Consider the following 15790-nt stretch of genomic DNA (forward strand, 5'->3'; position numbering starts at 1 on the left):
AGAGAGAGAGAGAGAGAGAGAGAGAGAGAGAGAGAGAGAGAGAGAGAAACACAGGGAGACGGGGTGGGGAATAATAGCTGCTGTTATTGGCTGAACTGTGTTCCCCCCAAATTATGTTAAGTCCTAACCCTCAGTACCTCAGAATGTGACTTATTTGGAAATAGTGTCTTTACAGAGGTAATAAAGTTAAAATGAGGTCATTTGAGTGAGTCCTAATCCAGTATGACTGGTATCCTTATGAAAAGGGAAAATCTGGACACAGACAGAGGGGAAATGCTGTGATAACACATTGGGACAATGCCATGTGAGGATGGAGGACTGGAGTGATGCATCTGCAAGCCAGGGAAGGCCAAAGATTTCCAGCAAACCACCAGGAGCTGGGAAGAGGCAAGGAAGGGAGTCTCTATAGATTTCAGGGGGAGCAGGGCCCTGCTGATGCCTTGACCTCAGACTTTTAGCCTCCAGAGCTGTGAGACCGCATATTTCTGTTGTTTCAAGCCACCCAGTTTGTGATGCTTTGTTGCAGCAGCCCTAGGAAGCGAATACAGCTTATATTTATAGGGCCTTTACTGCGTGTTCCACACAGATCTTAGTACTTTACAAACGTTAACTCATTTAATAGTCACAGTAGCCCTATAAGGTCATACTATTATCATACTATTATCCTCACTTTACAAATGAGGAAATTGAGGCACAGAGATGTTAATTACCTTGCCCAAGTTCATATAGCTTATAAGAGGTGAGGCCAGGATCAAAATGCAGGCAGTGTCTGACCACTAGGCAATCCTGCCTAGTGAGATGGCGTCCTGATGGCGCTGTTGCAGCTCTGGATCAATGGCCACAGGCCAGTTAGGGGAGCCAATAAATACCCATGTTTTTGCTTAAGCCCTTTGATTTGGGTTTCTGTCCCTAACCAACCCACACCATAGGCATCCCAGCTCTGTAGACCTTGCTCTACAACGTGGTTCCCAGACACTTTGTCATCTTGCCCTCTCCACCCCTCCCCTGGGTACACTGCCACTGGGGTATGTCCTTAATTTCTTGCCTTGTTACAAGCTAAGTTACTTAAAAATGACACACTGGCTCTCTGGATGGTTCTCATGAACCAAAAGGCAGACAGTGGCTAGCAAGGAGCAGCAAGAGGGCTGAAGGCTGAAGGGAGTTTTCTGAAAAATTCATCAGGGAAATTCTCCTTCCTGAGTTTGAAGCTGAGAGAATTAGAAGAAACAGGAATGAAGGCACACATGCAAGAAGTTCATGTGGGACTTTAGGGAACTGGGCATCAGCAAAGCCTTGTGGGTTGATGGGAAAGATGTAATGGAGGGGGAAGGAGGAGGGGGACGGGGAGGAAGAGGAGGAAAGCGTACTTCTCCAGCATCCCCCTTGCCCACATGCCTCTCCAGGCCCCAACAACCATCTGTCTCCAAGCATCTCTCCAATCTAGCCCCTCATCTTCTACAAGACACCCTGGAGCTGACAAAGTCTCAGAAAGATAGTGAAAGTGCTCAAAAAGGAGGCTTCCTGATGAACAGTAGAACTTTTCAGTCTGGAGCACCATGGGCTAAGAGAACACCAGTTTACATACTAGAAAACCCAGAGGGCCAGTGAAGAGGGAACCTGTCATCAGCTCCCAACCTAGTGCCTAGGAAGCTCCCCATAGAAGGTGAAAGAGAAAGTTTCAAGCCAAAAAAAGGTCTATGAATAAAAAAAATGGGTGATAAACTTTGATAACTCAGAATGTCATGCTGTCAAACTGCAACACGTTGAAGACAGATTTAGAGCGTTTCAGAGGCCTCTGATGGAAGGAGACAGTTTGGTAATGCTTGTGGGTCTTCTTGTTGATGACAGACAGGGATGGATACAGACCAAAGCAAGAAAGAGACAGGAAACTGGAAGGGAGGACAGGAGACAGAAGACATGGGACAGGAGAGAAAGAACAGAAAATGAAAGGGCAAGAAAAGACATGGAAAGGTTGGGATGGAAAGAGAACTCGTGGGGGCCTGGCAGAGCGACAAGTACCGCCATGAGGTAGATGAGGGCAGAGATGCCCAAACAAGGGAAGGGCCCATGCAACAGCGTCTAAGGGCACACAGATGAGACCAATGAATGCTGCAAGCAAATGGCTCTCTCAGCTGATAACCCTCATTAAACAGAATTTCACAAACGGCTTAATTTGAATTTCCACTACTTGACAGATTTCAAACCCAGAACAATTATTTCTGATGTAAAGGATCAATAAACCGTTGCCTGAGCTGAATCCCAAGGAAACAGGGACGCTTCCAACAGGGTTGCTAGGATTAAAACTCCTTCAAATGCCGAATAAACACTGACTTATCTCTTTTTAAAGAACTTTTTTGTAAGGCAAAGGTTAGCTTTGCAAGGAAAGGCAGGAAGAAAATTAATCTAACTTACTGTGACCTCCGCCGGCTGGGTCTGAATTACATTTCCACGTGGCCTGTGAAGATCTTTCACGTCTCGCGCTCCATTAGTTGGTGTACTTAGCAAAGGTCGCGTGATGAGCAGACGTACTTTCTAGTCCAGAACGTGATCCTGCCGCACGGCCCTTTCCTGCTTCCCTGGTGTGTCTCTGTTGGAGGTCACCGGTGTGGGCATGAGCCATCCTGCAAGGCCTCATCCAGAAGGCTCCTGAGAACGACAGATGTTACCACTGTCACCACAGCTCCGGGACGGCACAGGTTTCACATGGTTCCCATGCTCAGGGCTGGAGAGAACTGAACAGAAGCGCTTGAGTTTCTAACACTCCTAAGGGGAGATTCACGTGTACCTTTCAGGGAACTGATTTATAGTGAGAAAACCTGCAAGCAAAAAGTCAAAGGATGGAGGAGGGGGAGGAGGAGATAGCAAGGGAAGCCGGTGTGATAGGAAAGCTTCACAGCCCCTCAAACGCAAAGCTTTCTGTCTGTTGGTCTCACCCACAGTGAGGTTCACATTCACATTCTCTTTCTGCGTTGCTCTATTCCTTTTCCTTCAGAGTGGGGTCAGAATTCACGCCTTTCAGAAGATGGCACAAGCCAAGAGGAAAGACACAGCTTATGCTGGATAATAACAACACACACTCGTATTCCTTCTTCAGCAGCTGAACCTCCTTGTGCTGGGAACAAACAGAGATGAACTGGGAACTGGGTCTGACCTTGCCCTCAAGGAGTTTAAAATCAAGGAGAGGTAGGTGTATATATTACTGACTGGCACACATGGGCACTGGAGACGCCCGCCATGGCCTCCCCACCCACCAGCCTCCTGAGAGAATCTGCCCCCAGGTTGGTGGTGGTTGGATAAGCATGTTCTGTTTATGAACTGGAATTCCGCTTGTCCTCTTTCTGTCTCTCTCTTTCCCTCTCTCCTCCTTTCTCTGTCACTTGCTACATAGGAAGTCATCTAACCATTTGTTGGGCTGTGTTTTCTCCAGTCTCTTCCCCCACTACTAGTTTGGAAGTTGTACATTCTATTCCCAATGTTTTAGTGTTGTCCCTTTAAACACTTAAATACATATTTAACTTTATACTTTTCTAACAGCCTGAAGGGAGCTGGTATCTTCATCTTCCTGCCTTCACATTCCCTGCACTCCAGACTTCTCTACAATTGCAGCTTGTTTACAAACACAAAAAGGCATTGCAGTTGTGTTTTCATTGATAGTTATGTAGAACAGTAAGAAAGTTGTGGTAGGAACAAAGGAACTGTGGTGGAGACAACCAGGGGGGCGTTTGGGGTCCAAAGGCAGGACACTGGTAGCCAATCAGACACCCACTCTTCTTGAGAGAGGAACTTCAGGCCGCCTGCTCTCCGAGCCTGGCCACCAAGAGTCACTGCTCCTGGCCTTGGAGTCACTGCTCTCCGAGCCCAGTGACTGAGCGAGGGGAAGCCTTTGTCCAGCTCACCGTGGGGCTCCCCTTGGAGGGTGCCCCCCACCGTGCTCCAGGGGCTCCCACGCTGTTCTTTGGGGTGAAATGCACACACAGGAGGACCTGGGCTGGAAGAGCACGTGGACATCTCTGTTACACCCACTCAAAGGTTTCCAGCTCTCTCCGTTCCTTCCGTTTGTTGCTCTTCCATCTTACTGGGCCAAGAATCATACCAAGTGACAAACCCTCTCAAGAGAAAGAGAAACTGTGAGATGAGATGTGAAATCAGAAGAAAACTCAGAACCAGAGACTGCAGCCTTGACAGAGGCCCTCATATCCCAGAGAGCTCTTCAGAGGAGCCACCCAAGGTTCCCCCACCTTGCCAGCCTGTCTACTTACATTTGCTATTCTTCTGGAACCAGCTATCAAAATGAATAGAATATTTTTTGTTCCCTAACTAGGACATAGAGTGATCTTTTTAAAATGTAAATTGGATTATGTTCTTCCCTTTCGCAAAGCCCTTTGATGGCTTCCCATCTGCCCCTTAAAATAAAATCCCAATTCCTTGCCATGCTGCATAGGGCCCTGTGTAGTCTGGCTGCTGGTTGCTTCTCCCACCTGAGAACGTGCTATTCTCCCCTGCCTCCCCCCACCCCAGCCCTGCACAGCAGCCCATTGGCTCCTGGGAACTGCCAGTCTCATGCCCAGCTCACATCCTTTGCGCACGCTGGCCCCTCAGCCTAGAACACCCCCCTCCTCTGACCCTGGCTCACCCCTGGCTCACTTCTCCTCATCCTTCCATTTTCAACTTAAATGTCACCTCCTTGGAGAAGCCTCTTTCTCCGATCACCCATCAAAATTAAGCACCACTGCCCATATATTTTCTTTTCACAGCACCATCTTTCCTCCTCTTTGTAGCACTTCCTTCAATGCATGAATTCTTATCCATTTGCTTGTTTTCTTGTTTATGGTCAGTCCTGCCCCACCAGGCTGCAAGTTCCCCTGAAAGGGACCCTGTCTTATTCACTACTGTTTCCCCAGCACCTAGAACAACGCCAATATATACAGGCCACTCGATAATTATTTGTTCAATGAATGAATTGGTTTCTTAAATACGCACTTACTGAGCATTCCAAGGTTGTGGTCAAGAGCAAGCAAGATCATACTATGCAAATATGAATGGTTATCATCATTGGTATCATGACTATTTCTAACCGAGATAAACTTGCAGGCCAACCACCAGCCGGTCTTGCCAGGCTGGTTATCTCCAACATAATCCGAACGATAGCAACCATCGAAAAGGTCAAGTTTTCACCACACTTTGCCCAAGGATCATTTACAGTCCAATCATTTGGATTAATCTCTTGACTTAGGTTTGATATGTTTTTGCCAAGCAAGCAAATATATATTGATACTTGCAAAGAGCTTCCTGCATGTGGTACCCACTAAAATATGGCTGCATTTTCCATAGTAATTGTCTCTAGAAGCTCATTCCCAGCTGTGCTGGGTCTTTTAGCTAATCTGCAGTAAGTATGGTATGGATCCAAGCAGCAAGGGAGGAGCACATTAGCCTGGCCCACAGAAGGGTGACGACTTCGGCTGCATGGTCACTTTACAGACTTGGCTGAAGTCTCCACGCTACACGGAGATGGTCTGGAAGTCAGCCCTCTGCCTCACCTCGCCCCCAACCACCTCCATGCACATTCACACAGGCAGTGGGATCTGAGCTGGCCACAAGGGGAGTGGCAATGTGATGACAGCATCTCAAGGAGACCTTACCATGTCACTCTCATGAGAGGGCTCTTGTCATTCATTTCTTCATTCCTTCATAACTGACACTGTCTTATAAAAACCATAATATGCAGTGCTCGCTAAGATGCATTAAAATTGATATTCTTATATGTTGCTTATGGAAATGTAAATGAGCATAATTATTTGAAAAGCCCATTTGGCAGAATACATCAAAAAGTTCATATTCTTTGACCCTATAATTCCACTTCTTTGAATTTATTCTTAGTAAATAGTCATGGATGTGCAGCATTGCTTTAAATAATTATAAATGTCCAAAAACAGGGGATTGGTTAGCTGAATAAGCTATTGTACATCTTTTCAGAGACTACTTACTCTTCAGCCATGGAAAAGTATGTGATTTATTAAGTGGAGGGCTGGGAGGGCGAGCAACTTTCAAATAGCGTGGATAATTTGTACACCATTATCCCAAAGTGTTCAAAACTAAATTTGCATATATACATAGAAAAACTACTGGACTGATAAAAGGGGGCGGTGGGCGCCCAGGAGATGTTTCTTTATTCTCTATTCTGTCAGTGTTTGAAAGACTTCACAATTTTTAAAAAATGAAAGAAAAAAATTGAAAAGATATACATCAAAATATTAACAGCAGATGCAGGATTCCAGGGTATTTTTCACTTTCTTCTGAGAGATTGTCTGTATTTTCCAAGTGTTCTTAAATGAACTTGAATTCTTTTTAGGATCCAAAAAGATAAACAAAAAAACTTCCTTTACAAACAAAGCAACGTTCACACAGAGCGCCCAGTTGGTGTGCACCTGCCACGTGCGGGGCCTGAGAAGCTGTGATGGAATTGAGAGCTAGATGGGGAAAGAGAACAGGCATCCAGGCAGGAAGAACAGCTTGGATGAAGACTCCGAGGGGGGGGAAACACGTACAGAAAAGGTGGTGAACCCTGCTGTTTGGCTGGTTAGGACTCATAAAAGATGTGGTGGGAGATCAGACTAGAAGGGTCAGGAGGACCCGGATTCAGACAACTAGGAGCCATAAAAGTGGGGTGGGGAGGGACGCGTGGGGAGCCTCTGTGTTGGAATGGTCCCTGCAGGCTGAGTGGAGGGTGGTTGGATGGGCCACACCACAGGCATGGCATCCAGTGGAGAGGCTGGAATGTGGCCAGGAGAGAGATAAGTGGGCAGTGGCTGTGGGACCACCGGGAAACATCCCCCAAGGCCCAGCACAGGCTGGGCCCAGCACTCCCTGGAATGGTGGTTACGAGTTCAAGCTGAGACACCAGGTAGCCTGGGTTTGATCCTGGCTTCACTGCTCACTAGTTGTGTGGCCACAGGCCAGTTACATCACCTCTCGGTGCCTCGGTGTTTGCATCTGGATAGTGGGGATAATAACAGTACCATGTCGCAGAGCTGCAGGGAGGATGTCAACAGAGGTGCAGCACTTGGCCCAGGGCCGCGTACAGAGTAACAGTTCAAGTTAGCGGGTGTTATTTACTCTGACCCGACGTCCACTGATAGTGCCCTGAGTGGGCACTATGTTGCCTGCAGGGCAACCTGTATCAGCGAAGGGCACAAGCCGAGGCACAGGGTGGGCTCTGTCTCTCCAATCCTCCCCCCAGATGTTGTCAAGGAGTTAACAAGTTGACAAAGTCGAGATGAAGGAGAGACTGGAAGGATGCTGTAGGGAGTGTCACTGACCCAGCCTCTGCTCCCAGCTTTGGCACTAAGTGCCAGATGGGAAGTCAGGTGAAGATCATTGTCCCAGGATGCAATTCCTAGGTCCCCAACTGATGACAGTGCATGTGGGCGTGGCCTCCCCTCCTGGGCCCAGGACGCATTTGTTCTGACTCCACCTCCCACCTGTGGCCAGGAGATTAATGGGTGCAGCCTATTTCATCTAAACTGACCCTTCACAGCACCTGTTCTGGGGCCAAGGTCCAACCACTTATAAGGAAATAAAGAAAAACTCCAGTTACCCACCACACATATCTTGCCTCTACCAGGCCCAAGGCAAACTGTAAGTGGCTTCTTTAAAAATCAAGAGTTGGAGATAGGGACTTCCCTGGTGGCGCAGTGGTTAAGAATTCACCTGCCAATGCAGGGGACAAGGGTTCGATCTCTGGGCCGGGAAGATCCCACATGCCACGGAGCAACAAAGCCTGTGCGTCACAACTACTGAGCCTGTGCTCTAGAGCCCGCGAGCCACAACTACTGAGCCTGCGTGCCACAACTACTGAAGCCCGCGCACTCTGGAGCCCATGCTCCGCAGCAAGAGAAGCCACCGCAATTAGAAGCCTGTGCACTGCAACAAAGAGTAACCCCCACTCGCCGCAACTAGAGAAAGTCTGTGTGCAGCAATGAAGACCCAAAGCAGCCAAAAATTTATTTATTTATTTAATTAAAAAAAAAAAGTGTTGGAGGCAGAGCTGCTTTTGGTCTGAGTGGGCCGGAGAGGCTGGTGGGAGGAGCCGTGTCCCCAGCATCCCTACCTCCTCTCCTATTTCCAGAACCACAGAAGTGATAAACGGGCTCACTCCAAGGCAAAGGAAATGCACAATCAATCCACGCCTTTCGGGCTGGGCTACAATTTAAGGAGAGGAGGAGAGAAGATAAATAAAAAGGCCTATTTTCTAGAGAGCCATTTAAGCCCAGAGAGAAGACGTAATTATGTGCGCACCAGCTCTGCTTAAATTCGGCCCCAGCTCTCTCAAAATTGCCCTCAGATAATCAAAAGGAAGTGAAGAGGAACAACACAGACTCGAATTCAGAAGAGCCTGTGGTAATTAGCACCCGATGCCTGGCCCCCGCTGTCAGGCAGAGCAGTTGGTCACCGTGGGGCCTCCTGCTGTCTTCTAGTGGCAAAGGAAGATACGTTGGCTCTTCCTAACTCACCTCGAAGTTGGAAAGCACAGTACTGACACATCCATGACTGTATTTCTAAAATCATCCCTCAAAGAGATAAATGACTTCCTCTAGCCGTGCTGTCCGACCTGGGCCTGGGAATAGATAAATTTATTTACGCGTGAGCTAACTCTCCATTTTTCTCCTGGCACCATCTATAATCCCATCTCTTTCAATGTTTGAGGCACTCGATGTGATGAATGTGCCCCAGTCATGGGACGAGAGGTGAAACCCTCACTGGGAGCATCAAGCAGCCTATCTTAGGGCCAAGCCCATGTGACAACCTGCTCTGGGGACACCTGGGTTCAAGAAGCCACCACACAGAGGGTCCCCTAGAAAGAACTACACTTGTTTCCAAGTAGAAATGCTTTCCTTTCCACTACAGGCCTGTCTGCCTGGGTCTGGGCAGGCTGAGGGCTGCCTCTAAGAATGGCAGGGCCCTTCCATGACCCCATGGAAGTCATGTAGGGTCCTTCCATGTCCCCTGCAGCAGGAGACAAGAGCTGGCTGGGATCAGAGGAAGGCAAGACAGCAGCCTGGCTCCCTCCAGACAGTCCAATCCCTCAGCTCCTGCAGGAGGTAAATGGATCTAGACAAAGATTCTCTATTTCTGGAAATTCCTCCTAGGGATTTTAACAAAGCAAGACCACAAGAGTTTCCCTCCTCTATCTCCTCACAGCCCTCCCAGGAGCATGGGTCAGGGTCACCCAGAGCCCACAAGCCTCAGTTTCCTCATCCATAAAAAGGGGATCTTAATTCCTATCCTGCAAGGATTCTGAGAAGCCAAGCATAGACACAGGTAAGATGTAAGGGCCTTATTACTCTGTCCTAACCAGTCAGATTGCAGCAAAGCACCTGGTCCAGTGTGGCTCAGCCCCCGCTACATGTTAGCATCACTGGGCAGCCGTAAAATAAATAATAGACAAAACATGATGCCTGGCCTGTATCCTGGACCAATTACATCCCACCTCTGCCAGTGGAGCTGGAGTCAGTGTTTCTCAACGGGCAGCCAAGGCCGAGAAGCTCTGGCTTGGTTTGCTCGCTCGCAAATTCCTTTCCTCAGACCCCAGGGTCAGCCCCTAATCAGGATCTAAATCGTTAACACATGGTTGGTTCCGTGGGCTCAGGGGCAGCCCTGCCCTGAGCCTCTCCTAGGAGAGGCAAGGGAATGATGACACACTGGTTGTGACACATCAGAAGGGACACGGGCTTGAAGCACGGACAGTGATGACGGCGAGGCAGATATTCTTTGAGTCCATACTGAGTGCTGGGCACTGTGCTGACTGCTTGGCGTGGATTGTGTTTCTCTTAATCCTCATCATGACCCTTGAGTTGGCACCGTTAGGAAGGCGATTTTACCGACAAGGGCACTGAGGCTTAGAGGGGTCAATAGCCATCTGGGGTCACATGTCACAGAAGGGAATTTTGCCTCTGTCCCCATTACTGGGGCACACTGCTCACCTTGCCCCTCTGTGCATCAGTTCCTTGTCTGTGGGTCAGGAGGGGTCCAGGGGAACCCCAGCCCCAAAGGTCGTAACTGGCCCCAGCACTGAAGTAGCTCTAGTGCAGTGTGATTTAGGTTCAGCCCATCAGATGCACTTAAGTGCATTTGGCAGGTGAAGGTGAGGCAAGGACTGTACTCCTGCTGCTTCTGCTCCTTCAGCAGGTGCAGCAGTATTTGCAGGAGTCCCCATATGCCAAGTAGCAGAACTTGGGCATCATTACTTTTCTGCTGTGGGTGTAGCTGGTGGCTGCTCCCGCATTCCCCCGTCTCCCGACTGTGGCAGAGGCAGGGGCTCCTCTGGCAGCTGGTCTGCAGTGTTGTTCTGAGAGTCCTTTCTGGAGACCTGACTTAAATCCCCTTCTTCTTAAACAGCTAACGTTACTTGTATTATGTGCCACTAAATGAACCCTGATTCATACAGGTACACTCCCACCAACTTACCTGGCCTCAAGAGTGGCAACCATATGAATAAGGGGGAGATAAGCTCTGCACTGAACCAGGGGCCAGAGATGGAGGCCTCTGTCTCCAAGGGACGCTTGGGTGAAACATTTGCCTAATTTGAGCCTCAGTCTCCACATCTTTAAAGTGAGGACCACAGTGCAGCCCACACCCATCGGGCTTTCAGCAAACGCTCACTGGTCCTTCAGAAGCTTAGTCTAACCAAGGAGAGGGGCTATTAACAGGGAAATCGGAGCTGTACAGTATCTCGGTTGTCTTGAGAGATGATTCTGCAGCAGTGGCACACAGAGGAGGGATGGTTCCCAGGGGTTGGGAGAGCACCACAGAGGGAGTCAGCATTGAGAGGTCAGGGACGGGGAGTTACAGATGGAAGGACCGTTTGACAGAAACTCAAATCTGCAAGAGTCTTAGGAGTTTGAGAAACAGTAAACAGAAACAGTCTTAGGAGCTTGTAAACAGTAGGGCAGAGCAGGGGAGAGCCAGGGGGAAGAGTCCTTGGGAGGGCAGGTTCTGATCTTCTGGGGCCGTGGTGGCACCAGGTAACCCTCCCTACCTGCCACCATCCATTCCAGCTCCTGCCTCTTCACAACCTGACATCCACAGCCAACCTGTGAGGTGAGAGGCAACTCATGTTTGTCCCATTTTATAGAAGAGGAAGCTGAGTCTTAGAGGCCCGAAGCTGATACAAGGTCACACAGGGAGTTCAGTGGGGAAGGAAGAATGAGGACTAGCTCTCTCCTGCTGTCCAGTCGGCTCTTCCCCAGCACGCCCACCCCCTGTCAGTCTCGGGGGGCCAGCTCAGGGGGTGGGGCCGGACCTCCTGATGGAGCAGCTGCAGCTCTGCAGTCACCTGGTTGGCAGAGGCATGTTTGGGGGCCTGAGGAAGAGTCCTGGGCTTCTGCACAGAAAGCCAGAGCCACAAAGACAGAAAGCCCTGGAGCAAGGGCAACACAGGGCTCAGCCTGCCGCCAACCCCACAGTCACTCCAGTTCTCATGGTTTTAAGGGAAAAAGACATGGAACCTGATCCCAGTCTTACCCCAGCTCTGTCACTGACCCTGGGGAAGGCTCATCCCCTCACTGAGTCTCAGCTTGCTCATCAGTAAAATGGAGATAATAAACCTCACTTCGGTTACCCCCAGGGTTTTTGGAGAGACAAGTATGATACAGGATATAAAAGCCCCTGGTCACCCATAGGACCCAGTTGTCTGGGGCCTTCACTTGAGGAATGGGGTTGGGGGGCTCTTCACACACGCACCCCACGTGGGCATTTTCTCTCTTGCCTCTTGTTTCCTGTCTCTGCTTGGTTCGCCCCAGCCCCACCTGCCCAGCCTATTGAGCATCTGCCTGACATTGCCTCCCTGTCCTTATCTTTGTCCTGAGGGGGAGGGGAGGGGGGAGGGGGAGGGGGCAGCCCGACACAGGAGGAAAGGCCGCCAGCAGCGCATCTCATTCCTGCTCTCTGGGCAGCAGAGCCTGAACTCCCCACAAGCTGGTTTGGCCATGACCCTGGGCAGCCGAGGTGCTCACCCTTTTGTTCTGGGCATCTTAACACCGTGCAGCCACTGCTGCCATTCCACCGCCAGCCCTGTGAGGAGTTCCATCCCATTAACTCCTCCACGTCACCATGGCAACACAGGCTCCCGACTCTCCCAAAGATACGAGATAGGAGTGCTGCCACCAAGGCTGGCCTGCACCCCCTCCCCAGATACGCAGGAGGGCCAGAGACCGCAACTCATTTCCAGTCAGAACAACCGTGCCACCTGAGCTCCTACTATGCGCCTAGGGCCTGCCTCCAGAAACATCCCCACCCAAGATGAAGCAACCCCTGCCCAGCCACTGATGTGTCAGCAGATGGCTTTCAGCTAATTTTAGGTTTTCTCTCTGACTGTGTACCTGCCTTTTCTCCTCACAGCCCCGAAATCCAATCATAGCAGAGCTGGTGCTGACACAGTAATAGTGTATAGCAGCTGTACCCCGCCATTTCTCATTGGCTCCCCAGTGTAAATTCTGAAGTACACATGGTGGTTCCTCCCATTTTATAGACGAAATTGAAGCTCAGAGAGGTTAAGTAACATGCCCAAGGTAACACTGTCATTAAGTGGGAGACAATATTTAAATTCAAGGCTGTTTTTAGACTCACAGACTTAGAGAATGAACTTATGGTTACCGGGGTGGGGAAGGAGGCGGGGACGGATAGACTGAGAGTCGGGGATTGACATGTACACACTGCTATATTTAAAACAGATAACTGGGGCTTCCCTGGTGGCGCAGTGGTTGAGAGTCTGCCTGCCGATGCAGGGGACACGGGTTCGTGCCCCGGTCTGGGAAGATCCCACATGCCGCGGAGCGGCTAGGCCCGTGAGCCATGGCCGCTGGGCCTGCGTGTCCGGAGCCTGTGCTCCGCAACGGGAGAGGCCACAGCAGTGAGAGGCCCACGTACCGCATAAAAAAACAAAAAAAAACAAAAAAAACAAAGATAAAATAAAATACATAACCAACAAGGACCTACTATTTAAAAATAAATAAATAAATAAAAATTAAAAAAAATAAGTTCTAGGCTGTTTTTTACTTGGTATATGTGACACTTACGTAACTCTTACGATATTCCAGGCACTGTCCTGTGCTTTATACATATTAAGTCTTTTAATCCTTGGGTAGGTACTGTCAATAGCTCCACCTTACAGATGAAGATATCAAGGCAGAGAGAGGTTAAGTAATTTGCCCAGAGTCATACAGAAAGAGATGGAGCCTGGATTCAAGCCCAGGCAGTCTGGCTCCTGAGTTTGTGTCCATAACCACTATACAGATGGTCCCCAACTTATGAAGTTTCGACTTAACGGTTTTTCTATTTTACAATGGTGAGAAAGCTACACAGATTCCATACAAATTGTACTTCAACTTTTTGATCTTTTCCACATATGGTATGATATTCTCTCCTGATGCTGGGCAGCAGCAGCCTCAACTCCTTGTCAGCCACACCATCACGAGGGTAAATAACTGATACACTTACAACCATTCTGTACCCAGGCAACCATTGTTTTTCACTTTCAGTGAAGTATTCAATGAATTACATGAGATATTCAACACTTTATTATGAAATAGGCTCTGTATTAGATGATTTTGCCCAATAGTAGGCTAATTTAAGTGTTCTGAGCATGTTTAAGGTAGGCTGGGCTAAGCTATGCTGTTCGGTAGGTAAGGTGTATTAAATGCATTTTTGGCTTAATGATATATTCAGCTTATGATGAGTTTATTGGGACGTAACCCCATCGTAAATCGAGGAAGATCTGTACTACATTTGATTATAATTCTAGGGCTCCTCTCTCCCAAGCTGCACCCTACCCACCCTGAAGTCAAGGAATTGGCCACCTGACCACTCCGGTAGCTGTGCCTGGCTTCTCTCACTGAGCTGCTCCCTCAAACCAAGCAACTGGCTAGTTTGAGGATTTTATCTCCCCAACCTTCCTGCAGCTTTCTTTTCCAATTTCCCTCGCTCTCAAAGTAATCTCATGTTTCCACTCACTGCTCTGGGCTTTAAAACGCTCCCATTTGGAAGAACAGCCGGGAATTGTCTTGCTTTCAGAGAAGAGCCTTTCAGTGCCCTGGCAGGGGAAGTCCCCCTGTCCTTCCACACACAGCCTGTCTCCAAAGACCATTAACGCAATCACTTAACGAGAGGCCAGCGGTTTGAAGGAGAGAAGAAATCATAAAATCCATCAAACCTGTATTTGTCTCATTAAAAGTGTTTCTAATTTATAATGTCCTGGAATGCAGATGCCTCCCAGCTGTGCGGGCCTGGTCATGCTGCCTGGTGCACACCCCCTCCACTCCCGGGCCCCCCTCCCACCTCGCTGGGACTGCCATCAATTTCTGCTCATCAGCGGCACTTACAGTAAATGGATTCATTTGTGGCAATGGGAGCTGAGAGACAAAGGTGACAATATAATTAAGGTTTTTAATTCTATGCCTGAACAGTTAAGTCCAGAACTCATGATAATTAGCTGGCTGTAATGAAAGATCTTTAATCGTTATTTTCCCTTTGTTTCCTATAATTGTTCATTTCGGCCAAGTACATTTGTTCTTTCATTTGAATCTGGCTGCACAGTTTTATGTCACTTCCATTACTCCTATAAAACGCCAAAGAAAATATGTTGTGGAGCTGGTCATTTACAAAGTCACGGCAAGATAGCACCGGGAGCTCATCTGCGCACAACCGCTGACCGGGGGCCGTGGCTACTTTCTGGAGGAAAGAAACCTGGGCTCGAGCAATCCACAGGCCTGGGGATGTGGCTACATAAAAGCAAGCACTGGCAGGAGAAGGAAAAACAATGGGCCCTGCACAGCTGAATTAGCCACAGGAGTTGGTGTGCAAACTGGTTCATGGAAGAGTGATTATGATCACACAAGTTCCTGATTCTCAAATGCATGTGTTGGTTTTTTTCACATTTTAGCATTCCTATTAAGAGGATGCATCTTACAATGGATGTGCGTAATTAATGTCATGTGTACCTTTTGTATTTCCTGAAAAGTTATAAGTGAATTGACAGTGTTTCTTATAGTTCATGATACCTTAGAGTTAGGAAAACATGGTAAAAGCGTCTTCCATACAGCAAATATTTCCCAAGGACCCGCTACATTCCAGGCAGGGTGCTGGGAATGCAGCGGTAAGTAGAAACTGACCAGTCCCTGCTGTCATTGTCTCCACAATCTGGAGGGTCATCATCAACTCAGCCTCCTGTCCAACCACAGCTGGCCAGCTGGACAGGATATTTTTCACTTGCTGTGGACTGTTTGGACCCTGTTTCAACTATGGGTCCAGGTAACCAGATTTCTGGTAGGCAAATGCCTCTCAGAAACCAGAACATCAAAGCAAGAGGCTGGGGGCTTACAACAAGGGAATGGAGGAACCCAGGCGTTTGAATTCTGTCCCACAGCTGCCCAGGATTGGAGAAGAAACCAGCTGGGGAAATTGGGTGGGAGGATTGTAATAGGAAAGGAAAACAGGCCTCAGACAGGACCTAAGGAATGCACTGGGATGTGGGGGGCACCTGGGCAGAAGGCCTGGGTGGCTTTTGACACAGTCCGTGTCCTTTCTCTCCTCTCTCCACTCCTGATACATGAGTCCTGAAAGTTGCATGCCGCAAGTGAGCTCATATATTTCCGGAGAGGATTGGGGCTAAACTGGGCCTCCTCTGATGCAGTGCCCTTCAGCTCGAGGTTCTAAACGTTGCTTCCTCTCAAATTCCCTTTAGTTACCGGTTACCAGGAAGAAGAAAACTAGGCCACCCCAATAAAAATCTTCTTGC

The sequence above is a fragment of the Aethalodelphis obliquidens genome, unplaced genomic scaffold (genome assembly GCF_003676395.1).
Source record: "Aethalodelphis obliquidens isolate GAN/ISIS:26980383/991018 unplaced genomic scaffold, ASM367639v1 scaffold7, whole genome shotgun sequence".
Taxonomy (NCBI): domain Eukaryota; kingdom Metazoa; phylum Chordata; class Mammalia; order Artiodactyla; family Delphinidae; genus Aethalodelphis; species Aethalodelphis obliquidens.